Source organism: Zonotrichia albicollis, chromosome 4, assembly GCF_047830755.1.
Source record: "Zonotrichia albicollis isolate bZonAlb1 chromosome 4, bZonAlb1.hap1, whole genome shotgun sequence".
Classification (NCBI taxonomy): Eukaryota; Metazoa; Chordata; class Aves; order Passeriformes; family Passerellidae; genus Zonotrichia; species Zonotrichia albicollis.
The window spans coordinates 9,202,996-9,230,371 of record NC_133822.1 but is presented as its reverse complement, the minus strand read 5'-3'; the positions used below and the strand labels follow the sequence as shown (position 1 = coordinate 9,230,371).

At 40.9% G+C, this 27,376-nt stretch overlaps 1 protein-coding gene across 2 annotated transcripts in view; it reads right to left on the bottom strand.

The window, feature by feature from the left end:
* The window catches only part of SEMA3D (semaphorin 3D), a 145,245-nt gene extending 133,246 nt beyond the window's left edge, over positions 1–11,999 (bottom strand). Inside the window, exon 1 of one of the 2 annotated variants that reach the window (XM_074538772.1) lies at positions 11,865–11,999. The gene's annotated coding sequence lies outside the window, so the exon portion shown is untranslated. Of the gene's footprint in view, positions 1–11,430; positions 11,633–11,864 lie in introns of those variants that run through there. The other variant, XM_074538771.1, reaches the window with a different exon arrangement.
* Positions 12,000–27,376: the final 15,377 nt, after the last annotated feature.

Below are 27,376 nucleotides of genomic sequence, written 5' to 3'. Positions count from 1 at the left end.
CAACCATCTAAAATTCAGGCATTGTCCTGGCTCCCTCCAGGGAGGGTAGAGACAGGCACTGCCAACTTAATTCATGCCCTGGCTCAGACACTGCTTTGCCCCTGGGAGCACCTCATCCCCTACAGAAAACAGAAGATTAGGTGACCATCTCACACTTCAGACAACTGAAATAAATCCCATCTTAATTACCTTTTCCACTCACTGTACTTGCATTGTTACAGTATCTGAACATCCATACTTTCCAAACCTGTAATTCTCACACTTTTTCTATGATAAATGATAACTCTGACTCATTTACACATACAGCTGAGGCAGGTAGAGGCCAAGTTCTAACCCTGCAAAGGTATTTACCAAGTTAATTGTCTAAATTAGGTGTTTTTCAATCAGCTGACAGTTACTCAGTGATGTAGACAAAGCAGAGGCAGTTGGGTGCCCTCAGGAATTTGCTGGGATGTAAGCAGAATTGACTTGCCTTAAGGACATATGTCATGGAATTAACCCCAGGTCTCCTGAGCTGCTGTCCTAACCTCTGGAATGTCCTTAACATCAAGCAAATCCTCTGCTGTTTTTTGAATAAAACTTTTGAAGTATTTACAGTCATGTCTTCTTCTTTGTCAGACTCTAACAAGCTATGCACACTCAAAGCCTTTTATTCTTCCTCATAAATCAAACCTGACTCCAAGACTCCCTTCTCACTTTAACTGATCTTCTCTAAGCTATCCTTAGATCTTAACTTAGCAGTAAGAGCACAGTGAGGCCAAAATTCCAGGATTTTTTAGGTGCTACTGTGAACTAAACACAGGAACACCAGCACAGAGTTGGATCTTGCACTAAAATCAGTAAAAATGCAACATTCATTTCACAGTTCTGCTCTGGTATGCAGCTTCTGAGCACTCTGCATCACAGCACAGAGCACTAACACCATGTCTCTTGCACTTACAGAAGTAATTGACCAAGACCTTAAGATTTAAATACTTGGGGCATGTCAACATGAGAGTCCAGACATAGTAGGATGTGAATTAGCAACACACTGGCTGCTCTGCAATCACATCACACAGAAGTGTGTATTAGAAGGAAGCAACTTAATTTGGAAGTAACTTACTTAATTTGAACAACAGCCTTGGGGCAGACAGGCCGTGCAGAGTCAGTGTGGGGCAGATACCACTGTGCACACGTTTATTCCAGCTGAACAGAGGCTGACTCCCTCATGCAGACAACCTTTATCAGCCCAGAGCAGGCTCCAGCCCTGGGTGATACATGTTTCTCAGAATAATCTTGGGGAGAACTGCTGGATGCTGAGCATGGCCTCTGACTTGCCCAGAACTTGCACCTGGGTTGCAAATGGGTCAATTTATAAAACAGACTCTGTTCCTTTCATCTGGAAAGATTTTTTTTTTGCAATTATCTCATTAAAGTGAAACAGAAAAGCCAGTTTCTGTAGAGAAAGAGATGCCAGCCCCATATTATTCAAGCAAATGACAATATAAAAACAGTTTCTGGTACTATACAAGTGCAGTTCCCCCCTTCTAGGATAGCTGCCTTGATACCTAACTAATCAAAACAATCCTGTATCAACCTTGAATTATCAAAGTCTAACCACGTTCTGTTTTCAGAAACCATGAGCACAGAGTATGGGCAGCTTGTGGGAAACACAGGTAAAGTATCATCCATCTTTCAAGAAAGATAATAAGGTATTAATTCAAAGATATTGAAATAATTATAAAAGGTTTTTCAGACTTCTGATTATTAGAGGGATATTTGATCATCTCCTGTATTAACCAGACCCCCAAAGCCTTACACAGTTACCCCTAGATTAAATCAAGTAGCTTGTTTGTGGACTAGCTCTTATTATCTAAAAAGATTCAGTTCTGGGGATATCAAGAAAACAAGATTCTACAACATCCTTTGCATGGGACTGCCTTGTCCATCTTCTGAAACAGAAAAAGTTAGATCTCCCACACCAATATGAGAAAGTTCTGCCCAATCAGCCAGCTTCAGAACAAGGAAACATGTTTGTTCTGTGTCAGGGTTTCCAACCTGTCTTGCAAACCACCAGAGGAAGAAATTACTTCAGTTTCACACACACCAGAGAATCCCATGCAGCACCATATCTCTGTAGGGGAGTGAAGGGTAAGAGCTTAGGCAGCAAACACTGCCAAAATCTCAAATGCCTATTTTGGAACCTTCTCCCAGCCTAACAGAAAAGCAGGAGGTGGAAATGACTGCTACACAAGAAAAGACACCCATGGGACTGGGGTCACATCTTCAACTTCAGATGTCCAAAATCAGCTCTGAGCAGTTGCTGCAGCCTCCACAGCACAGCTGGGTTTTCCTGCTGAGCAGTGGCACACACAGGCTAAGCCATAATATAATGTGCCATTTCCATAATATAATTTAAGGGCACCTCAGACCAGATCCCATCAGTGAGATTTAGTTAAACAAGTTGGACAAAAGCTACTGATATAGGAGAGAAAACTGGAAACATGGACTGAGGATCCTGAATCCTGAGCACAAGGCCCAGAGAGTCTTGGCTCTTCCGAACAAACTGTCTGCTCACTGTCAATCACTAATTTATCCATCCTCCATCAGCACCTTTTCACCTTTTCTAACTGCTTGTGCTCACACCTCCCCTCCCAGTGGCTCAAACCAGAATGAGGAGAGTCAGCACAATTTAAACAGGGTCATGCTTTCCAAGCATCAAACCAGTATTTTGCTGAGAAAAGAATGAAAACAAATTGTACACTGCCTACTGCAAGGCCTTGTGAGATTCCCCCAGGGCCACCACAACAGACCACTGTAATCTCTGCTGATGCTTGCACTGAAGATAACAATGCTGCCTGTTATCAAAGCCACTGTGTCCCAGTTATTCTGGCCTTACACACTATTTATCTTATAAAGATGAGTGCAGCACTTTATAGACTGTCTAATAGTTTATCTTGGAGATGTCAAATCCCACTTTCCATTGTGTCATGTTGAATTCCTGGATGGAAAATAAAACACAACAAATCCACACACATTCCAAAATGCTTTTCTCACACCACTTCAGTGGCATTTACCTTGTTTGTAGGGAAAGGAAGGAAGGAAAGCACAGAAAGGATGGAAAGTACTTTTTTTTTTGTTTTTAACACCATTTACTAGAACAGATTTTATTAGCCATAAATAATGGTGGTAGCCCGGGATAAAAATAGAAGTAAAGCCTGTCTTCACTGAGAAAATGGCTATCTATATTTCATCACTGACCAACTGCAGAACAGCTGTGCCTGTGATATCAATGTTATCACAAAGGAATTTCTACCATTGTCGTGAAAACCTGGCACAAGACCCCAAATCTGTCTGAATTCTCTCCCTTTAACAGTTTAACACCCCACATGTCAAATTGCTAGAGCAGAGTCCCCCTGGGGAGTGAGAGATTTTCATCATGTCAGGGCCATTTCTGGGAATTGACAGGATACAGGAAAACCATGCCTGAAGCTTTTACAAAAGCACACGAGAGAGAGTTTAACTGAGATTAAATTTCAGAGGGGAGTTTGGAAGCAGGAGCAGATTGTCCTGTGACTTGAAACCACCGGGAGAACTGCTGCCACTAAAAGGTAAGGATGGACAGTTCCTCTTAGGAAAGACCAAGACTAAGCCCTTGTGTCACAGGACATGCTGGCAGTACCACAGATACAGCACAGTAGGGAAAAAAAAAGGATAAACCACACAGAATCTCACCTTGGCTTTTAAATGGAAAAAAGGATAAACCCCACAGAATCTCACCTTGGCTTTTAAATCAAAGACAAGAATTGCATTCTGCTTTTTTCTCCTGCTTTGAAAGCAGATGTTTGGATTGAGATGAACTCCCTGCACTGTTTGCTGCACACACCTTCTGTTTTTCTGTCAGGCTGTGAAAAACCAGAGAAACTGGCACTGGAGCTTTCAGTATTGTGCCTCAGTACTCATTCTTCACCCTTACGCATCAATGTACAACAGCAACAAATAGAGAAAAAAAACCAATCCTTCCATCATTGCATCAGTTAAGGAGCCAAAGCACAGTAACTCATCTCTCACCAAGTAGGAAGGATTTGATTTTAAGTACCATTGAGGAGATAACTGTCTGTGTTATGAGCTCCATAATGGTGCTCATGTTGCCATTTAGGAAAGTAATGAGCTGTAGCAAAGTCACAGGAAGCAAAGGACACAGCAGCTTCAGCCTCCTGAGGACAGCACAGCAATTTATCTGTACCTAGACATGTAAAATTCTTTAGGGAAATAATAGGATTAAAAAAAAAACCTCATCAACCTAAAATTCAAATCACAGATGTGAATTTGTAGACAGGTACCTTAAGAAAATCAGCCCATTTGCTCCTTCATATAAATTTTATTATGTAGGTTTAATCAATCTTCAGCCTAGGCAGTTTATAATTATTTTATCTAAGGATGGAAAATCTTTCCATGTGAAAACTCTCTTAACTTCACTGGAAGCTGCACAGGTTGTTTGGATGTTATACTGGGGAAGGTATTTTTTTGCCATAAATCCAATTTTTACTTTTTTTTCAAGCTGAGGCAGCTTTATGAGATGAAATAAATCTGCTTTTTGTAGATGTCACTAGAGGACTCTAAACACCGCAACGTAACTCCAAAACAAACCTGTACATGCAAACAGTATTACCCGGGACATTCATCTTAGAAAGATGGACAGCACCGAGGAGCACAGCTAAATGCACCTTCTTTTTTTTTTTCTAGAAAGAGCACCTAAAAGACCCTTGGGCCTAAACAAGTTAGTAACTTCCTTAGATGCACCAATTCTCTTACTTTTTTTCCCTCAGTTAGGTGGGGGTGACATTCCAAAAATTGCATCAAGTCAGCTTTTCCTTAAAGCCTTCAAAGCTTTGAGGTCAATTTACAAAATAATAAATTGAGTCTTAAAATAAACACCTTGGATTTCATGAGGTCTGAGAAGATCTCACTTCTGACAAGATTACAGCTTGTACAAAACATCACATCAACTGACCACAGTGATTCAGACTGTAGTTATGTAAAGCATCCTTGCCTATTAAAACAGTTTTAGGAAAAAAATCAGATTAATAACAGCAATTTATGATATTAACTGACTATTCAGTCAGCCAAGTTCAGCCTTAAAGAACAGGATAAAACTGTCTTTTGCTGTTTTCAGCCTTTACTACCGCCACCCCTGCCCACAGCACTGGGCCACAGGGTGTACACACAACTGAGCTGTGTGTTGCTCAGTGCCTGTGGTGCTCAAAAACAGGCAAAGGAGCTCAAAAACAGCCTCACAAACAGCTGCAGAGCTGGGGTGGGCTCCAAATGTGCCCAACTCTCCCCACAGACTGAAAGGAGAAGTTCCACCTCTCCCAACACCCTTCATGCAGCAGCTCCAGGGTTGGCACTCTCCTTTGGGAACAGGCAGGATTTATCTTCTCATGATTCATTCCATGGTGCAGCTCCGTACCAGGTAGGAAATACCAACGCTGATAGCAAAACAATAATTGGGGCAGATCCAGAAAAAGAAGTCTCATCCCTGAAGATGGTGCAGCAGCTGTGCAAAGCCAGCTGCTTCAGCTGGGCCTGGCAAGGGAGCGCCGCAAAAATGGAACTGAGGTGGCTGAGAAAGCCCAGCTCCAGAACACCAGCAGCACCACTGCTCTGACCCATGCCTGGAAACCCCCCTCTCAGGCCACCTCAGCACCTGAGCCACTGGAATACCCTTTTACAGTTTAGTTCTTATTTTAAATATTGGCAGAAGTAAAATACTGACCCTACTCACACCAGTCTGCTGTGAGAGCTCATTGCTGAGGATCCCAAAGGAGTCCCATGGAAAGGGGCTTGGAAATTGATGATCTTCAAGGTCCTTTCCAACCCAAACCACTTCATAATTCTATTATGTCTCACAGGCCCCTCCCAATGCTATTAAAACATAGCTAATAAATTAATAAAAGCTCCTCTGAATGAGAAAAGGCCCACTGCTTGTAACTAATGAACACAAGTGCCAAACTTGTTCCGGTATCTTCTCTGATTTCTATTGAACAAAAATGGACCTTCAGAGAGATATAACAAATGATCACTCTATTACTAGGACACAATACAGTACCAGCTTTGAAGATTTATTTATGTTCTTAATAAAGGTTTTCAAGCTTAAAAAAAAGGAAATAATGCCTGAAATTAAGTAAAGGATTTATTTAAGGGTGATTTATATGCAGGTGGAACCTTTCTTTCACAAGGTGAGAGAATGGATATGAGAATGCTACATTCTGCAAAGCTACAGATTATGATAGTACAGAGAATTTTACAGTTAGAGCTGTTCTTACTGTAAATCTTGGAGAAAAGGAACTGCACTTGCAGCAGCCTATTACTACTTGTCATTGCCCTTTATTTTATTTCCCTCTCTCAAAGTGGAGCTCTCTGGATACCCTAGGATGTTATGAGCATTTTTCCTTTATTACACTGTTCTAAAGCCTTTTAGTATAAGCCTTCATAAAACCTCACATATATGCATTATAAAATTACAGGGAATAAGTTCCATATGAAAAATTCATCATATTTTTTCTATTTTTTAGAAGAGATTCTGATATTAAGCATGAGAGCAACAGACATTGTTTTACTTCTTCATTGTGGAAAGGGAAAAAAAATCTACTTTTTGCTTTTGTTTAAGAAAGATTTTTTTACATACTCCCTCTTTGCAGTCTGCCCCTTACAAAACCAAAAAAGGATTTTAGACTGACAAAAAGTAACCACAATTATATGGAGTGTGTCATTGATAAATTCCAGGGGAATACAACAGGCTAGGTAGGCACATACCATTCGATCTAGCTGTTCAAAATCTTAAAATTCTAGCCAAGTTTAAGCTGGACTGTTTGACCACACCAGACCTCAAGACTGCACTTAATTTTTAAAAGGCTTGATCTCACTCTAGGCTTAGGCTATAAGCAAGTAACTCTTTCAAGAGAGAATTTTACACAGCAGCCTATCTTTAAACATGTGCTTAAGTCTCTTGAAGTCACTAAGTACAGACAGACTGAGAACAGGCCCAAGTCTTTCATTTTGTGACAGCCTCACATTTGTATAATTTTAGTTAATCCTGGGCTTTCTGTTCCCAGTGCATTTAGGCATGAGTTATGCTGACACAAGATGAGATCAGACTTGGTGCTGCAGTGTCTTCAGGAATTTTTGGAAGAGGATGTTCCAGGAAAATTGGTAACTTCTCTTCTGCCCACCCCCTTGGAGAAAAAAAAATAAGAAAGCAACAACACCCCAGCACATCACTGGAGTATGCTTAAATGTTACAGAGGTTTCAGCCTCTCTTCTGCTGCACAACATCTGCTTCCTGCAAGTCTCCTGATTCTCTGACCATCTAAATTGGAAACAGTTTAATTATGGTTATTTATTTTGCTTTTAAACTGACCACATTATAAGACAAAGCTCACGCAACTCTTCTGTTTATAGTAGCACAGGAAGAAAAATATGCAAAGATGTACAAAAAAGGATAAGTGTTACTGAAAGCTGAGTAATAGACACAGTGTGAAATTCATGCAGCGCAGAATTACAGGTCTCCACGCACATATAAGCTCTAAAGCATGAATTTGTCGTTAGTCACATATGTTCTGAGCCATTTAGTATTTGTCCTGAAAAATCAAGTTTGAAAATAAATGTCTCTAATGTCCTGTGCTGAGTGTGACCAGGGAAACTGTTAGGGAAACTCAGGTACCAACAGAGCTCTGAACATTAATCACATTTTCCAGTTACGTTGTGGGGAAGTGCAATGACTTAGTTAAGGCCAGTCAGTATAAAGTCCCAGGCTTAAACTACCACACCCATCACACTGATAGTCAATTGAGTCAATGATTCAACCCAGATGGGAATCCAGGTTCTTCTTGGCTTACTGTTATCTCTTCTGCCCATTAGGTTATGTGACTTCCATGAGTTATTTTGCAGTTCCCGTCAAAAGAAAATAAATCCACATGATGCTATATGCTGCCTCCCAGCTGCAATGCAAAGTGGAATTTTGGACCACAGCGCTGTTTCCTGACTCATCCTGGATCCCCTCCATGTGACGTTGGATCCATCTAAGCTGGGGAGAGCAGAATAGAAGGGCTGTGCTTTTTTTTTTCTTTTTGATTTTTTCTTTTTTTCTATCACCCACTGTCAGATAACATGTGCATGTTCTCGCAGCATGTCTCCAGAACGTGGAAAAAGACCAACAATACCAGAGAGGGGCCTTTCTGAATACATAAGGATAGAAAGAATAAGATAAAAGGACTAAAGATTTATACATAGGGATTATTTAAATAATGACTCACTGCCATTGCTAAGTTTATAAAATACATAAAACCCAGACAGAAATGTTGGGGCAGGGGGAAGCTGTTGAGAAGTGTGACAGAGGTGCAGAACTATAAAAAAGTTAAAAATAGCACACCCACAGAGCAAAATTTCCTTCACACCTAAGTACAGCCACTACACTTCACATCTCATGCACATGGCTTTACTGTGAGCCTTTCTGTTGCTTGTTTGCAGCTGGAGGGAATCCAGAAAGCAAGGAAAACAAACACAGGGCACGTTCCTTGTATCCATCTGATTCAGTGACATTCAGCACACACCTTTGGCTCTTTGCAGGGGTTAAAAAGACAAAGGCCAAGCACAGCTCCGGCAGTCCCGCAGGCTGCCCTGCCAAGAGAGCGCGGTGGGAAAGCCTGCTTAACCAGCCCCAAAGGATTCCCTCGTGGAGGAAACCTCAAAGAGCACAGAGGTGGCTCACTGGCCAATCCCAGCTCCAGGGGTTTTAGCCAAAGAAATCCCGCCATGTGCTGGGAATTCAGCTGATTCCCAGCTGATGAATCAGGCTCTCTGCATCCACAGGTGACCGGCGTGTCAGCGGCACACAGTGATGCGACATCTGAGATTACAGCTGCTGGATTTTTAACAGCAAAAAGAATGAGAGGAAAAGCAGAGCAGGGATTAAAAAAGAATTCAGAAAGACATCATTATTTTGGCCACCCTGAGCTAACAGCAGGCTCACAGGGTGACTCCAATGTTTATGGCTTTCTGCCAGTCAAACTGTAAAGATCCTGACTGTGTGGGACATTCACTCCTCTGCTTGTTTTGTGACATGGAAAAAAGGCTGAGCATATACATCCCTTCTGCTAGGATCAAAATAAGGACAGGTGCTGCTGGGAGCATTTCATCCTTTGCCTTTGCTTTTCAGTATCTTGCTGTTTACATGGTTAGCTGCTTAATTATCACAACTTAATCTTTGAGTAATAAAGATGCAGCATCCTCAAACAATTTAAATGCTCTTTCCCAATGAACAGCATCTATTTCCATTTAACACTCAAGCTTAATTAAAACTTTCCCCCCCCAGGGCCTTGTTTCAATTAATTCAATTGCAAAATCCCAGCAGAATGAGCAGAATGTCCAGGCAGCAGCACAATTTGCGTAATGAACACAGTGGTATCTGCAATAAAAACATCACCTCTCAGAAAACAAGAAAAAAACCCAAAACATTGGGAAGCAGAGTAAGATCAGAGCAATTACGGTGTTTTGGAAGGTTGGTTGATGGCACAACCTGCAGCTGGGAAAGAAGGAGGCAGAGGCCAGTACTTGGGAGTGGGGTCAAAAAGATGAATCAGTATTCTGGGGATCTGACTGTAGCCACTCACCAAGACAAAGATGAGGGCAGGAATACAACTTGAAATTATATCTTCCTCATATCAATCACCTTACTCAGTACTACTGAGTGGCACTTCTCCCTTCTTGGCATTATTGTCCTGAAATCACCTACCAGCTTTTGCAATAGAAGTATTTTCAGACACAGCAGAGACTGGTGAAGCTGCTATTTCCATTTCTGGTTAAAGCACTCAACGGGCAGAGCCCACACACTGACTGTAGGGGACTGGGAATCACAGCACTGGTCTAGAGCACAACTCTCAGTGCTTCAGCACTGCACCTAATGGGAGCCTGTTCTGCTGCCCACACCCTGAGAATCCCTGCTGGATCAATCCAGTCCTAAGGAGAGGGAAAGCAAATTTAGTTCCTGGATCTCAGGCTAGTCTGGATGTCTAAGCCAAAATAAAGTTCAACTAAAAGTGAAGCCAAGCTGCTCAGCCTGATCAAGGCGAAAATGCTTCAATTTATGAGACATCTCAGAGCAGGACTTGTCTTGGAAATTTTAAGAAAAAGAGGTGTGGCACCTGCAGAATTTGGGTATCTCTGTTTGACAGTAGGTTTACAATTATGGACTAAAATACCCCAATTTCTCTTTAAAAGACTATTTAGACACCCAACTTTGATAGAAGACTTTGGCCATTATACTTTGCAGGAGATGATGTGCTTTTCTGGATCAAGCCCATAATAACCTAAATAAACTAATTAAAAGGCAAAGATGAAAAGTCACATCAATTAAACTAATGAGGACTTGAAAAACGGTAGAGAGGCGGCGTGTCATTAGCATTTAACACCTCCAAATGGTAAACAGCAAAATCAAGTCTCTTTACTTGTCCCCCAGATTTGCAAGTAAAAGAGAGAAAGTGACATGCTACAATTCTTCAAGTGCTTGCCTGCATCTTCCTGGCTCTGTCAGAGACACAGACACAGTGTGAACTGCTGCTCTCTCAGCTTCTGGTCCCATTTATCTCTATTATTTTTGGACAAGTTGCCCCAATTCAAATCAAAGTGAAGCTCTCTTTGAGGAAACATAGGTGGCTGCTCTGCGCTCCACCAGCACAGTCACCGATTACCTAACGCGCTCAGGAATGTTTCCCTTCTACAAGCAACAGCTTTCATTTTGCAATATTCAGTGCAAAACAAGGAGCTTTCCCACCCTGGGAGTTCCTTCACTCCCAAAGTGAAGCAGAGGTGGTCCCTGTGAGCAGGGAAATGTTCTCCTTTGGGCTGTACCCGGCCAGCCAGGTGCTCTGCGCTCCGGGGATGGGCGCGCTCAGCAGCCGCGCTCTCGGCGATGCTGGAGGACAGCGTAGAAAGGAAGGAATTCTGCCACCGCTCCAGCAAGCAACAGTTCTGCCGAGGAGCATGGGCTGACCATGCCTTGCTGCCTTCCCAGAGCCCGGAGCCACCGCTGCGGAGCAGGAACAGAAGCAGGGGTGCCGGGCTGAGCGCACCAACTCCTCTCCCATCTCACAGCCTTACCCGCTCCCAAAAAACTATTTCCTTCTCTCCCTTCATCCCCAAGCCCACCCCGGCAGAGCCTAAACCTTCCCTAAGCCAGCCCCATCTCCCGCTGACAGCGGGGCAGGTGGCCCGGGGACCGCCAGGTGCCGGCACCGCTCCGCTCCTGCCGGGGCAGCCCCGGGACAGAGCCGAGCGGAGCGTCCGGGACAGGCAGGGGGAGCGCAGGCACCTTCCCACACCGCCCTCCTCCCGTTCCCCGCGGCGCAGAAAGTGCCCCAGCGGCCGCGGAGCCGCGGGGCCGGCCGGTACCTGCCGGGGCCGGAGAGCGGCCGGAGCGCGGCGGGGCCGGGGCCGGGGCCGGGTGTCGGAGGCGTTGCGAGCGCGGCGGCTCCTCCCCGGCGGCGGCGGCAGCGGAGGGTCTCGCTCCTTCTGCGCCGAGTGTCAGACTTTCCCTCGGCCGCCCTCCCTCCATCCCGCCACCCCTTTCCACTCCCTCGCACGCACATGCACACCCCTCCAGCAAATGGGCTGCCGCCTGGGAGTGCGCCTGTGTGTCCGGGTGTCTGTCAGCCGCCGCAGGCACACCCCCCGCTCGCCGCAGGTCCCGCTCCCGGCCCGCCGGACGGGGCTCCCGAGCAGCGCCGGCTGCGCACTCCAACACCGATACTGGCAGCGATGTGCCCACCCGGGGACCCCCAGCCCGTGTGCCTTCCCTGGGCCGCAGCCCGCTCCGGATCACACACCTGCACAGGAGCATCCCGAGCTGTCTCTGGGATCGCCGTGCGCCGCTGCTGCTCCTCATGCACGTGGATAGAGCAGCCCCAGGTCCGCTCACGGTTTTCCCATGACACATTCCCTCCGGGACGGGACTGGCTTTGTAGACTGATTGAGTAAACAAAGCCAGCTCGCCACACTCACGATAAGTGGCCCGGAGCTCAGGGCTGGTGCGCGTTTGAGAGTTTGCCCGTGTGCAGAACTGTGGCTGCCAGGGGCACATCTGCATTCGCATTTATTTGTTTTGCCCCCGGAATGTGCTGCACTGGTGGTTCTCCAGCTTTCGCAGGCTGCAGACCACTTCCTAAGAGAGGATTTCTGTGCTGGACCAGCCCACTCCCACACCAAACCATTCTCTCCAGCACATTTCCTCCTGTGGCTGCCCGAGGAAGAGCCGTGCTGCCCGCAGGCCGAGCGCCACTGCACACATGGCACAGGCACTGTCAGACCCTTCCAGACAACACACACTGGGCTCCTTTCAAGAGCTGCCTTTCCCTCAGTGAAGGGCTCAGATTGAAAGGCTTCAGCTGGCAGCTCAGCTGTGGAACAGACCCCAACTGTTGCTCCCGTGAAATAACCGAGGGAGCCCAGAGAAACATATTGGAGTTTCCATCATGTAACTCACCTCAGCAGAACTTCATCCTGCGCCACCATTCACACACAAGTCAGATGGGTGGTCTGGGTATACAGGGACAGGAGCTAAATAAGAGGAGGTTTTTAGGTTCACCAAAAGTCAACTTCACACCTTTTTTACCTACGTTTTTTAAACAGTTTGTTACTACAGTACCAAACTGACATTGTTTTTTATAAATTCTACACATGCAAATACAGGCTGTACTTATCTACATGAGTTTTATATTCCAAAAAGACAAAGGGAGGAATTTGGAGATAGGTTTACTGTTGGCTTCTGCTGTTTAAGGCCTTCAGAAAAAGTGAAAGGAGATTTTATACTGAATTTCCACATTTGCATCATTGTCACTGGTAAAAGTTTCCATTGCTTGAATCTCCACATGGCACTGCTTAGTACAAACATAATTGGGATGAGTATGATGCAGATTTGAGCCCAGTTTGTGTTTTGAATTTCTGCAGAATAATTCTTGCACTTTACCTTGTTCCCATTCACTGAAGATCACAGGCACTCTGCTGATAACCCCCTTCTGCAAGTGTAGAAGCTCAACAAATAGAAAATGAGGAGCAGGTTGGTGGAAGAAAAATCTTTGTGGGTTTTTTGGTGTTTTTCAAACATTAGAACTACAGAATAGGGGTTGGAGGTCCTCTGAGAACATGAATCTTGATAAAAAGAAAATATGCTGCAAAATTTTGTTTTTTTCGTGTTCTGGAGATGTTTCAGACTCCTGTGAAAAAGAAATCAATCAGCATGAATGTTTCCTTTTCTCATTTGTGGAACAAGTCTACAGACTCTGTGAAATGTAGGGGAGAAAAATAAATGTTTTGGAAATGGTTTTATTTTAGCAGTTGGGGGGGTGTAATAAATAGGAGAATATTTGTCTTTCAAGAATCATAAACCCGAATAGAAGCTCTTCCTGAAGTGGATGAAAGCAGGAAAAAATCCGCCCTCTTGTGGCTGCTGGCTAAAGGGAAGCTGATAAAATAACTTTTCTCTGCAGACAGCAGGGAAGGAGAGCGCTTTTGTGAGCTCTGAGACAAGGTTACACGAGGTCATGCCATGGACACAGGCTGAGCAGGCATTCCCCATCTGCACAACATCATTATAAATGATCACTCCATGCATTCCTTGGCATTGTATTTTAAACCACTGCTCAAAATTCCCAGAGAAGATAAGTGCAGCTTTACTGGGAGACTCGGAGGGAATTTTACCTTTCTCAGCATGTGTGTTATTGCCACCTCTCTGAGTGATCTTTTGGGTCAGGACTGTGTTTGCGCTTAACAGGATGTTGGAAATGCCCCCTGAAACAGGAATTTCTGCCAAATTTACAGAAATGGTTTAAAGTTTCCATAGGAAGAGAAAGGCTCCTTCCCATGCTTTGAAGATGTGATGATTATAATGATGGTGAGGATGATGCCATTATTTTTTGTGCAGAAAGGACACTGACTATTGGATGGAAGAAGCATTCTACAGCTCATTTTAAACACGAATTTCAAAAGTGAGGGGGTTTTCTCTCTCTTTTTTTTTTTCTTTAGTAACTAATTTGGGGCTTCCCTAAGGCCAAATTCCACACAGTGCCCGGAGCAACTGTTCAAATTACCTGGTGCATGAAAGAGCAGAAGCTGAACATCAGATACCTGCATTTTTGTTTTCTCATCAGACAATAATATAAGCATGAATTAAATAAATGACCAAGCAGATTAACTGAAATGAGGGAGAGAAGTCAGCTATTTTTGTTACTTCCCATTTGCTTAATTTTGTGCTCGATCATTAATCTGAACAATGTCCAGACGCTGCAATGCCAAACTGGCATATTTTAGGCAAAACTATTTTCATGTGAAATTAATTGTCATGGTAAAGTAGACAGTGCTTTAGTAAAGACTGTGGGAGAAACACGAGACAGCAGCCTGCTGCCACACTGTAAGTGTTTATCCTTATGCTGAGTACTATTATTCCTTCTGTAAGCAGTGACAGAAATGTCTGCAGCATGATGCAGTGCAATGGTGTTGCCTAAATCCCTGAAGGAGAGGGATTGTTTTCCAAAATGTTGGGCTAAGTTGTGCCTAGTGAATCACTTCAACTACTCTGCATTTGGTGACTCTGAGGTCCTTCATGAGAAGGTTCCATCATTCATGTCCAACTCCGAAAATTTTCCAAGGAACCTCTCCCTCTTTACAAGCCCAAGGAATAAAATGTCAGTTTACACTGCTTGTTCCTAGCCATCCATCCCTGCACTTGCTTCCAGCAAAACAAAAAAATGTTAAACATGGCAGATAAAGCCACTAAAGACCAGAACTGATTTACCTTCATCTGCTGGAGAGCCAGATGAGCAGGGAAGGATCCAGAGGTGGGGCAGCCTTTGCAAGGATGAAGAGGGAGCAATCAGCTGGGCACAGAAATACAGAAATCACCTCATCCAGTCAGCCTCAAATGCCTGTTTGTGACTCAGCCACCAAATCTGCTTCCCTGGGGAGGCTTGGGTCACTAAATTCCTATGGTTACTGTGCAAGCACATTGGCAGACTGAGTTGCATACTTGCAGTAAAGTCAAATTTAAATCAAATGCTGTCCAAGAATCAGGATCAATATTCTCTGAAGACAACAAGTCGTATTTCCACTTCCAATAGTGGCACCTACATTGATTAATGGACTGTATAGAGAAGACTGTATATATATATACATATATATATATATATATATATATATATATATACACAAATATATACACACACACATACCAGAGAGTTACTAGAAGGCAGGTGGTGGTTTAAAGAGGATAAATAAGAAAAAGAATAGTAAAGTATTGAATTTCCACCTTGCAGTCCATCAGGGGATAAAGGCTCTTTTTTTGCACTCTTTCTCCACAGGAATAGCCAGAGTTTGTCAATTTCCCTGAACTGATGCAGCTTGGCTGACCCTTGGGGGTCTCCAAAGAAAGACAAAGGACTTTGCTCTCTTCCTGTTCCACCACTTTGGGAAGAGGAGAATCTGCTTTACTGCAGTGTTGGTAATCATAATGTAACACCTGCACAGTAATGCTGATTTTATGTCTCTGGTAAAAAAAAAAACCTGGAAAATACCCTCCCCTATCCCTAATGATCCATAATGAAGCATTAGTTATTTTTGGACTCTAATTTTAATATAAGAAACAGCTTCTAAAATTGCCTCAGAGAAGAGAATGGAATTCCCACTGTTGCAGCTTTTTGATAAATATGTACCTTGAAAAATAACCTGCCTCCTTATACAAGTGGATGCTCACAGGGCTTCCTCTTTTCAGTCAGGAATGGATATCTGTCTGGAGAGATACAGAGATGTCAAGTAAGGGAATAGTAGCCCATTTTATAATGAAAGGCCTATGGCACAAGAAAAGTATGTGACTTTAATCAACTTCATTAAAGAGGTGGTATCAATAATCCCAGGGTCCTGGCCATGTCCTTCCTGACTGCTGCAAAAATTAACCCTGTTCTGGCCAAGACCTTGACAAGCATAAAGTGCATGTGGGATCTGGCCCAATTATGGTGAGAAGAATAAAAATTTTGTCTACAGATCACAAATAGTATGTCAAGAATAAAGTTCGTTGCATTTCCACTTATATCCAGGATAGGAAAGAAAATCAGCTTCTGAGAGGCCACAGTTCTATGAAAAAAAAAATAACTGAAGCTCATTTTCCTGCTTTGTATAAATTAAACTTCTGTATTTCTACTTCCAATGAAATCAGCTGTCGAACTAATTGGTTTAAGGCATTATCCTGGTCTCCCTCAATGGCAATGACTGCTGTACTGATTTATGGGCTTCAGCACCAAGCAGGGGAGGGTAAGCATAAAATCAGCTCTGAGCCGTGTCCAGAGAACTCCACTTCCCCTCAGTGGTGGCTGTAGAAATAGGAATTATAAACCCCTCATTTTAATAAAACATGAGTGCTATGACATGAAATAGTACCATGTATTTTCTTATCTCAGAACACAGGATATCTAGTTCTGTTTATCCTTAGCATGAACAAATCTTTGTGAATGCCTGAAAGTCGCATTTTTCCGGTGAAAATATGTACTTGTGGTTAACAGAAGACAAACATCCAAGCAATGGTTCTATAGATAGAAATGTTCTTTCCTCTGAATGGCTCTAAAAGATAGCTTTGTCCAAAACACACCCTATTTATTACTTATTCTTGAATATTTTTGTTTCCTACCCAACTTCAGGCAGACCTTACCTCTGAGTGATCACTTTTCAAGCAAAATAGCGTTAAATGGAACCACATGCCTTAGTGATTTACAGCATACATTATGTGGGCTCATGTTCACTGTCCTCAATAAATAACTATTTTGATTGTATTATAAGATCACCTCCCTTAAACTCTTAAACATTGAATTTGTTATAGCCTCCTCAGTGAGAACAGATTGCTGTCAGTAGCTGAAGACACTATGCTACTGGCCAAGTCAATATGAAATTTGTCTGGAAGATGGAATTTTCAGCACTTTCAGAAGGGTGAAAACAGGTTTGTTTACATGCTTCCTCTGTTCTATGTTGGTATTTTGTTTAAATCCTTTTATTAAATGTCTTCAGCAGGTTTGAAGGAAAGGAGCTCTTAACTTGAAGATCACCACTTCTAATGTAGGCAGGCATATATTTATAGAAGTTGTGGATTTTGAGAGATCTAGAAGAGAATTTCAAAGGTTTAAGTTTGTGTTTCTCTGTGTAAGAAACCTAGCCTAGCCAAAGGAGGTTAGTGAGACATCTGAATCCCAGTGAATGGAAACCAAATCCCAAAAGCTTAGCAAAATCCCTGCATCATCGTATTTTGAGTATCTCAACCATCCACAGCAAGCTACATTTTGAATTAGAAAAGTATTTTGTGGGGAGCTGTTGGGAAAACACCACTACTATTTTTTTCCTCTTTTATTTTTAATTTATTTACAATTCAATAGAACTTTTTACGTGAGCAGCTCTCATTCTTCCCACATGGCCAGATGTGGATTTATAGCACACAAGCCCATCACCCCATCAGCTGTGCTTCTGGTCCATTTCATGAGCTGGTTTCTTCTTGCACACTACTCCCGTTTGCATCACAACCTCATCCAGGTCTGATTGTCCTGCAGCATCTACAGCCTGCAGAGTGCCACGTTCCTGCTACAGGAAACATCAGTCATCACCAACAAGTTTTGCACTAAATGCAGTGATAAATGTTGCACTGATTGGGTGTCTCCACATGTAGCTCAGCTGGCTGCTGTAAGGACCCCAGACTTCCTCACCAAAAACAAATTCACTCAAATTTTCAGATAAGCTTATTGCATAAAAATAAGATTTTTAATTGTAGTCAACAGAGATTGGTGCCAATCTCCCTCTGTGATGAGCTGCCCCGTCTTTTAAAAAAATAATTAAAAATACTTCAGGCAAGGAGCACAACCTGTTCCTTAGTGTTTTCCATATCTGTCCCTTGACTGCAGAGGGAGCCTCCATGTCTGCTTCTAAATGTCTGATGTTAAATGAGTGAAACCCACCCTGAAGTAGTGCACTGAAGCCAACATAATTACATACAAAGTGTTTTCAGGATCAAGTCCAGAGGTTATTGAGGACTCTGTTATGAAAGGTGCTATTCATCTCAGCATTACAACCTGGAAACAGACCTGCCACATGTTGGTGCTCCTCGTTGAACGAAATTGCTGTCAGAGTCTGATGGAAAGTGATTTTATTCAAACTGGAACTCACAGATTGTTAATTGATTTTGTGTATTTCTACTTTCAGGGTGAATCATTGATTCAGCTTTATACTAGATTTTATTCAGTTTACATCAGCAGCATTTCTAGATGTGGCTATGCCTGGCTGCCATTCAGTCTTCAGGGCTAGGGTTTAAAAAAAATAAAATAACAACAACAACCAAAAAATATCTACAAAGTTTAGCATCATTGAAACCATGTGCATCAATATAAAATGCTGATCTATTCTGTGGCTCTATCAGCTGAGAATACTGTAACTTGACCCAAAATGGGAAGGATCCCAGCGCATTCAAGGGCCAGCATTTGATACTTTGGTTTGGAGAGATAACTTCTGTCTTACCAAACTACAGACATGAACTTCAATCTGGAATTAGTTTAGTTTGCTGTATTTTATCATCTCTTTCAAATTTTCTTCTTTTAGTAAATGAAGACTTGGGACATTGATTGCAATGGAAGCAGAACCTGAGGCCATAGAAAAGAAGCTGAACTGCAATTGTTGCACTCACAAAATGCTTTTGGAAACAGACATTTACACCAAGGTATTTACATGTGAAAAAATGCTGCATCTACCAAGTCAGTGCAAAGCTCCAGGTGCTTTTAGGTTACTGACAAACTTAAATAAACCAGAGCTTTATATTAAAAAGGAAGACTGCAATTTCTACAAATTGTGTACTTTTCAACAATTTTGTTCAGCACAGAAAAATATTATCAGCTTAATTTTTTTCCTAGTTAAATAATTATATTGGAAGTAGAAAAAAAAGGAAATTCATTTATTTATTAATTATTTCAGTCTCAGCTACTTGGCAGCTACACAATAATGTCAGTTTGATGAGAAGACTTCATTTACGTAGAGAAGTACTTTAAGGCCAAAACAGTGATTTGATCACTTATCTCTGACTTGACTCAGGAATTTCAGTGGATGATCCCCAAGTTCAACCTTCAACCTCAGGCTGAGCTAGAACAGATACATAAGAAAAAGTGCCAGTCCTGAGCTGAGTAACTGGGAGGAAGAGAAATAGCCAAGTAACTAGAAAGAAGATAAATCTCAGGAGAAACCATTCCCATAGCTAAAAACCATGATCATTATCAAGATAACTGATTTTTAGGTAGTGTTAGAGCAAATCCCTTTGTAGCAGTATGTTTCATCATCCTGAGTTTTGAAGGCAAAGGTTCAACAGCAAATTATTTTGGTACTTGAAGTACATAAGACCCAATAGACTATTTACCAGATATAAATGTATTGTTGGCAAAACTGAAAAGCAGAGCAGATCCAGATGTATGTTAGGGATTTCTGGGTTATGTCTAAACAGGCTAAAAATACCTGATAACTTTAGAGTTTACCTGGGAGTAATTACATGGGAGTACTTTCATCTATTCTATATTTGGATGTCATAAGGGATCAAAGAATCACACTGTTGTGTTTGTGAAGCTCTTGGTTGAGAAATAAAAAAAACCCCCATGATTAAAAATTTATTTCAATAGAAAATAATAAAACACCAATAAAGTAGAATGAGGGAGACAAATGAAGTGACTGGTCACAATAGAAGCATCTGCAAGGCCATAAAAAGCTCAAATATACAACTGAGCTGTAACTTATGTGACCAAGGGACAGAGGCTGATCCAGCTTCCTACATTCTTCCAAGATGTATCTTGTATCACTGAGGATTGCTGCCAGAATCCCTCCGTGTTACAGCAATCCTGTTCTAGAGAAGACCAAAAATAAGATAAAGGAGGAATATTTTCATTAAATAAGGCATTTAAAAAAAATACTGGTAAAAGTGCACTTTTGTTTCCTCGCTTCCAATCTTTCAGCTTGTTACCCCTTCTGTTCCTCTCTTTGGGATATGCCTTGGTCATGCAGAAAGATCAACCATGCAAGTACAAAGCCAAAAGTAAGACATTAATTATGATCCAGTCACCTGAGACTCCCAATTAGCCCAAGAAGGGAAACAGGCACCTCCAAAGGATACGTGATCCTGCTCTGGGAAGGTCAGATGGCTTCTCCTCTGGGGAAGCCCCCAAAGGCAGAGCATGGTGTGCCAACTCATTGTCTGAACTTTAATCTGCAAATATGTCAAGTCAGGTGAGGTGACTCTCACCCATAACTGACCCACAGGGGATGTCTGTCTGTGTAGTGCCATTCCTCTTATCACCTTTGATGGTCAGTTGATAGTTTCTGATTCTGAAAATCTGGTGTAGCCTAGGAAAAGAATGGGTTTTTCTGTGCATTTGTATAGTGTCTGATAAGTAGATCTAACTCTTTCTGAAGTCTTTAGTTATGGTACCATATTCATGTTTGACCAATATTTATTTTTTATATAAATAACTGAACAGAGAGCAAATTTTCACCTGCATATTTTACTCACATGAAAAACTTAAAAAGCAATGCCTGCCTCTGTCAATTAATGTTGTGTTCAATTATTTCATTAACATAAAACAGGATTTTTTTTAATTTAAATGGTACACTAATATGTAACTTTGGAGATCACTAAGGAATTACATTCATGCTGTTTCATTATTAGGTGCTAACTCAAGCATAAGTTGGGGGGGATTTAATGCAGTTCTATCATTTAAATTGTGAAGGCTGTCAGTCTAACTTATCAAAATCTTTCTTCTGGTTTAGTCAGAATGAAATCCAGTCGTCTTCTGACATTGATGGCAAAAGATTCATCCCAAATTCAAAAGCCAGAATACAAGAGCATGAGTCTGAATACAATCAACATCAAAGAGCAATAAGGATACCCATGGACCAAAAAACTTTCATAAACCATTGGCTCACACCTTTATTATCAATGAACAAACCCAGAGTAGTAATGTGTCTAAAACCTTAGGAAGTTTCACAGCAAAAAGAGGGATCAATCTGCCTCAGGAATATTCACAAGCCTTTACTTCTGGAGCAGAACTAAATGCCCAGGTTGGTCCCAATGTTATTTGCTTTTATTTTCAGTGGAATGAATTGTAATACCATTTTCTTGGCCTGCAAAGCCTGTTTGGAACTTCAGTCTTTGATATTTTTATTTATCCCTTACACATAACATAATTCATCTGCCTGGTTTTATAAGATGTTGGCTGTCTGAAAGCACAAAAGCTGTTTCTTTTGGCAACATTGTTCAGGATCTCAGTTTCAAAAGAGGACCATAGCTAAGGAATATGCACTTTGTGTACATGTAATGCAGTATTTTACTTTTCTAAAAACCCAGCAAATTTATATTGCAGGTGCAAGTTGTCGAAACTTGTGGTTCTTTCCATCCAGCCCAGAGACATAACTGTATCCATATTTTGATGATATACCAGTTGCATGCTCTAATTGTAAATTACATGCATGCTGTTCATTTGATGGCCTTTCCTTTGTGTGTATTGACCCTAGAATTAAACTATAAAGGCAAACAGACTTGGCAAGGATCTGGGTGGTTTTTGGAGTTATCTGAAGCAACTCAGTCCTGGTTTTTGTGGTGCTTGTGGCAGGAATGGGTTCTGTGCTCATGGCTTTATGGCGTATCTTTGGATGCCTATGCAAGCGCATATTCTTCATATTCCAAAACTGTTGGCTTGGAATTCTCTGAAAAATATCTAAGCCTTGTTTTGTGATACCACACCACTGATGAGGCAAAATGCAAACCATGAATCAAAATGGTATTTTTGTAAAGGACAATGCCCATTAGTTGTGCTCCTTTCATGTGTGGCCATCAGAATCAAGTCCTGTGCATCAAGAGAAGCAGCTCATGAACGTCAGACTTATTTCTGGGATAGAACAATGAGAGGTTTTGCAAACCCTACACACAAAAAAAAAAAAAAAAGTGGCAGCAGAAGTTATTATAATGATATTTCAATGCAAAACCAAACATGCACAAAAATAACAAAGGAAGATCACTCTGGAAACAGAATTTTATGTTTTACTTTCATCTGGAGACAATCAGGAGATCCAGATTTTCATCCTAATCCATGGGAAAAACCACCAGAAAACCAGAACAATTACAGAGATGAAATCTTCAGCAATCTGTAGTTTTCCAATCAAGGACATAGGGGTTTTTTTCCTTAACTCAATTTCTGAAAGATTTATGCTGCAGCAGGGGCTGCAATTGGAAAAGTGACAAATAGCAATGAAGGTGAGGAAGGAGGACGTGGGAGAACAAACTGAGTGGAATGGAGGTAAGCTGGGGATGCACAAACACCTCAGCCACATTCAGAAGGAGCAGTTGAAGAGCCCAGCTGTGGGAAGGAGCACCTGGACAAAGATGAAGGTGGGAATTTCTGCCTGCAATCACCACCGTGAGCCCCTCTCAAGGCTGCTGCAGATACCTGTCTGTGTCAGCACCTCTACATGGCACTCACTCACCAAAAAGCCTCAACATTTTATATTTTTTTAAGCACGAAATACCATAGCCCCAGAATGTCACTGTTATTCCTGTGCAACCCAAAGGGGAACATGGGCAGGTTAGAAATCTGCAAAGCAATTAAGGCAAGATAGAAACCACCAGGGAGAATCCCCAGGGCCAGCCAAATTTCACTACTCCCCTGCAAAGCAAGGGAGGTTTGACTTGTGAATCTCAGATCCCATGAGTCACAGGATGGGTTCTTCAACTGCTAATCTCAACTTTGGGGAATGACTCCCAAAGTTTTGAGTAGTCACATCTTCAGGTTAGGAGGAAGAGCAGATTCTTTTCTCAGGATCAGCCACTTAATTAAATATAGAATATCAACTCAGTTACAGACATCCAGACCCACTGACCTCAAATTTTTAGTCTCACAGAATTCCTTTAAAGTGCAGCATCCTATCCATGAACACTCAAGAAGAAAAATGTGATAGAATTTACAACTGTCATATTACATATGTTCTCCAAAGAACAGATAATCTTTTGGCAGACATAAACTCACCAATTTGTGAAGGAAACTGTGATACAAAAATCTCCCCTATTTTTCTTAACTGATACCCCACAATGGCACTTACATTTTTCATGTATATACATATATATATATATATGTCTATATGTATATGTATATGTATATATATATGTCTACATATATGTATATATATGTATATATATATTTATATTGTGTTTATATATATATATAAACATCATATAAATATATTGTAAATATATTGAAAGATAATGTGTGAAAGTAGACTTAAGATTCAGTTCTACCATTTTTCAAGGAGAGAATCATTCAAAAATGGCATCTATTTTTCTAAGCATCATTCAAAAATGGCATCTATTTCTCAAAGCAGATTTTCCCTTCTAGCAGATTATTTTGCATGTATCTTTTAGAGGAATCTTTGCACCATCCTTCAATACTTGAAAAAAAAAGTGGCATTTGCAGAAGCAAGGATGAGGAAAGTAAAATATTTCATTTTGCTTTGAATGGTTCTGCTCGTTTTCATTTCATCAGAGAGAAGGATTTTAAGTAGGTGATTTAGATTCTCATATTTGATTAAAGCAAATATACTTTTTAATTTTAAAAAGGCAAATATTTGTAATTTGTCCCTCTCTTTTCATCTCAAGTCTTTCTGCTGACATACACAATAGACTTCTCAGAGAGGTTTGGGGTTTTTTTTTTAATTTTTGGTATGCCAGGTAGTTCTGCTGATTTCTCTATGTCTGTGTTTCATTGTGTCACTTTGTCCTGCCCATGACCCTTAAGCTGTGTATTTTCTATATCTGGTATAGCAAAATACTCCAAAACAAACACTGGTGTTGCTTAGTGAAGAGTGAATTGTGAGCCATTGAAATTAACAATAACTGTAAAATTTTTTGGTTATGGGATGTCTTTTTGACTAAGGACTCAAGCCTTCATTCCTGCTTTTTCTTTATGAATTGGGCTTTTTTTCCCTGTCTCTCTGTGTTACACACTATGTTTGCAGCTCGGTTCAACAGCAGATCCTTGGCTGATGCAGCAGCACTGACCTAGGTGAAGCTGTGCTGAAACATTGCAAATATGGACTGAAAATATGAACTCTGTTGTGAATTGCACAATATCCTCCCACTTGCGCCAAGTAATACAGCCTGTTTTCTCAAAAAGGAACAAGTGGTGAAATAATGTATTAAAATAAAATTGTAAATTACTCATTTTCCGTTGGAGGAGTGGGTTAAAGCTGAAGTATATTAAACATGTTGGTCTTCCATGTATAGCAGCCATAACTTCATGGTTTTAATACAGAATGGTTAATTTGTGCTAGGTGTGGGCAGACCCCACTTGACATGTCAAGTGAAAGCAGAAAAATCCTTTAAAAGTGTCAACATTTTGCAGTTAGAGGGGTTTTGGCTGGGGTTCATTTGGAGTCTGCTTTCAGAATAAATTAAAACATGAACTTCAAAAGCATTTTTACCTTGACAAACATTAATTTCCCCAGGATGATTTTTTTTGCCTTTGGCTTTTCATCCTCATTATTGAATTGGAATTCTACACAGACCCTCACGGAGCTATGAGCAGAGAGAGTCAATTGTGAAATATCAGCAGTATTTACAACATATTACTTCTCTCTGTAAAAGCATTTCTGAAGTGTTCACAGGCATAATGTTTTTTTGTTCCATACCAGTTTAATCCTGTGGGTTTCCACACCATCACCTCAGTTTTGGCTTTTATTTTTCTGCTATCAAACACTCACATGTAAGGCTCAGTATTTCTGCTGTACATTGTCACATAGACATCATTAATGACGATAAAATTTTATGTAATGTAGAAAAGTTTTCTAAAGTATTTTATGGCACTTAAATCATTGTCCTGATTGATAATCCTGATTGGACAAGCAGCTGTGAGAGGGAAGGACACACAAAACACACCCTGCACATTGTGGTCATCGCACCAGGTATTATCAGCTGCTGACCTGCCTGACTAAAGGAATTGCACCAAGCACTTTTCATGGATGGATATATTTCCATTCCACTGTCTGTCTCCACTACTTAAAGGGAGAAAGAAACACTGCATATATTTATCCTGCTGTGCACTAGCAAAACGCAGAAATTCAAGTAGAGACTTGCTGAGAAGCCCTGCAAACTCGTGTCTTTCATTCCAAATAAAATAATGGGTAAGATGATACAAAACAAATTAAATTACATATGGATGGTTTGTCATTTTTCAGCCAGTGGGAGATCTTTTTTTTTATAGTAAAAGATGGAGTTAAAAAGGTTTCTTGAATATCTCAACATATACATTTTGAAATGTTCTAAATAGCTCTCCCCAGTGCCTCACTAATTTTAAGATTGTCTTACCCTTTAAGTGACCTGATCGTAATCACTTATGCAGCCAACTAATTCCCTGACTTGTTCATTAAGATTATTATTGAAAATATTCATTATGTGTGAGCACAATGAGAACAGGACAAGTTCTTGGCTCACTGCTAATAAAAGATAAGTTTAGTTTTTACCTTGAAAGGGAAAAAAGAAAAGACTACTATTTCTCAATGTAAGCCTGTAAGAAAGATGATTTTTGAATATCTTAAATGTATGCACATAAAAAACATGTAATTCCTCCATATGAAAAGGAATCTGTGAAGGGATTTTACTCTAGGGCATGAGTTGTTGAGTATATCAACTACATTAAAATAAACCATAGGAAAATTATGGGATAAAAGACAAAGCAAGCTCTTCAGCCTTTGGGAAACTGAGCAAATCAGGCAGGAAATTTTGTATATACAAAACTATAAAAGATAGAGTTTAAATCACTATAATTACAGGAGTTGATGCCCTGTGGAATAAACTTCTTCAGGAAGTTTGTTTTTAAGACTGAAACCTGATATAAATGAATTCAATTGAAGTTTTTAAGGTTCAAGCAATAAATGAAAGGTGAAAAATCCATGGTAGAAGGCTTGGCTATCATTGTAAGGATAGCTGTATATCTACCTGCATGTAGGTACAGTTATGAGGGTAACTGTGCACTAAATGTGTTAAAGGGTGTTGTTGGACCTGAACAGAACTTTGAGCAGCCCTGAATTCAGTCTCCAGATTCCTTGCATTTTTATTATTACTTTTTATGTGATTACATATGTGCTAGTTACAAAATTCTGTGAAATGCTGTGCCAAAACTAACATGCAAGATGAAAAATCATAGCAGCTTACAGAGGACATTTTTTAATGCATTGATAAATGAAATGTTCATTTCTTTAGATCAAAGAATCTCCTGCTGGAAGCAACACAACATGGTATTTAAATATATCACTGTTGCTAAACAGCCTTTTTCAGATGAAAAGGTGCTGACAATATTTTTTATAACCATTTCTACACATGATGAACAGCTCTCATATGCAAATCATCTCCATCATTTTCTTCTGTCAAGGAGGAGAATGAATTGCCCTGTGCAATGTTTTGCAAAGTGATTTCTTGGATTGATTTTGCTTGTTCTGTTTGTTGAATAGGTAAATAAAATGTTTTCATTTTCAGAACGAGCAGTGTTTGTGGTGTTGCTCAGTTCTTTTCTCACCAGGTTTGCACTTGGTAACAGCAGGAGCTGAGTTTTCTCTGGATGCAGTAACAGGTTAAGATTGGAGTATTTCTATGACAAAGTGTTTGGGAGAGGTTTGAGGGTAGTGAGAATAACAGAAAGTGTGAAGGAAGGGAGAGAGTTGGCTGCTCATTTTGCTCCTTCTAATTTCTTAGTGTAGTTTCAGGATTTCAGGAGACTTTCTCTGTTTTGGGAAAAAATAATTAAAAAGATGCTAGGTTTTGTTGCAGATAATTTTAGAAAAACTTTTTCCATGTTCCCAATTGGCAGGAAGTTTTGAAAAGAAATCTTTTTATTTGATTTAGAAAGATAACAGATTTTCTTTAAGAAAAGCCTCTAACATTCATCTCCCCATGATTTAATTAACCTTATAGATAATTATAACAAAAACACGAACAGGTTGTACAGAAAATTACATTCCACTTGCTCCTCAAATGAATAGTGCTGTATTTCATACAAAATCAGTTTTAATCTCAGAAGAAGGGAATTTTCAGCCTAGAAAATATGGAGTGTGTGGGCAGGCAGCAGTATTGCACTTACTGATGTGTTATGGAGTTAGAGAAGCTGTAAGCAAGTCTGCTGGGTCAGACCATGCAGGTGAGGCAGCCAAAGCCAGAGGATGAAGTCATGCTGGAGGGTGAAGCTTGAGTTCAGCACCTTGCTCCTGGACATCCTCAAAGCAGACATTTCCTGACACAGAATGCAGA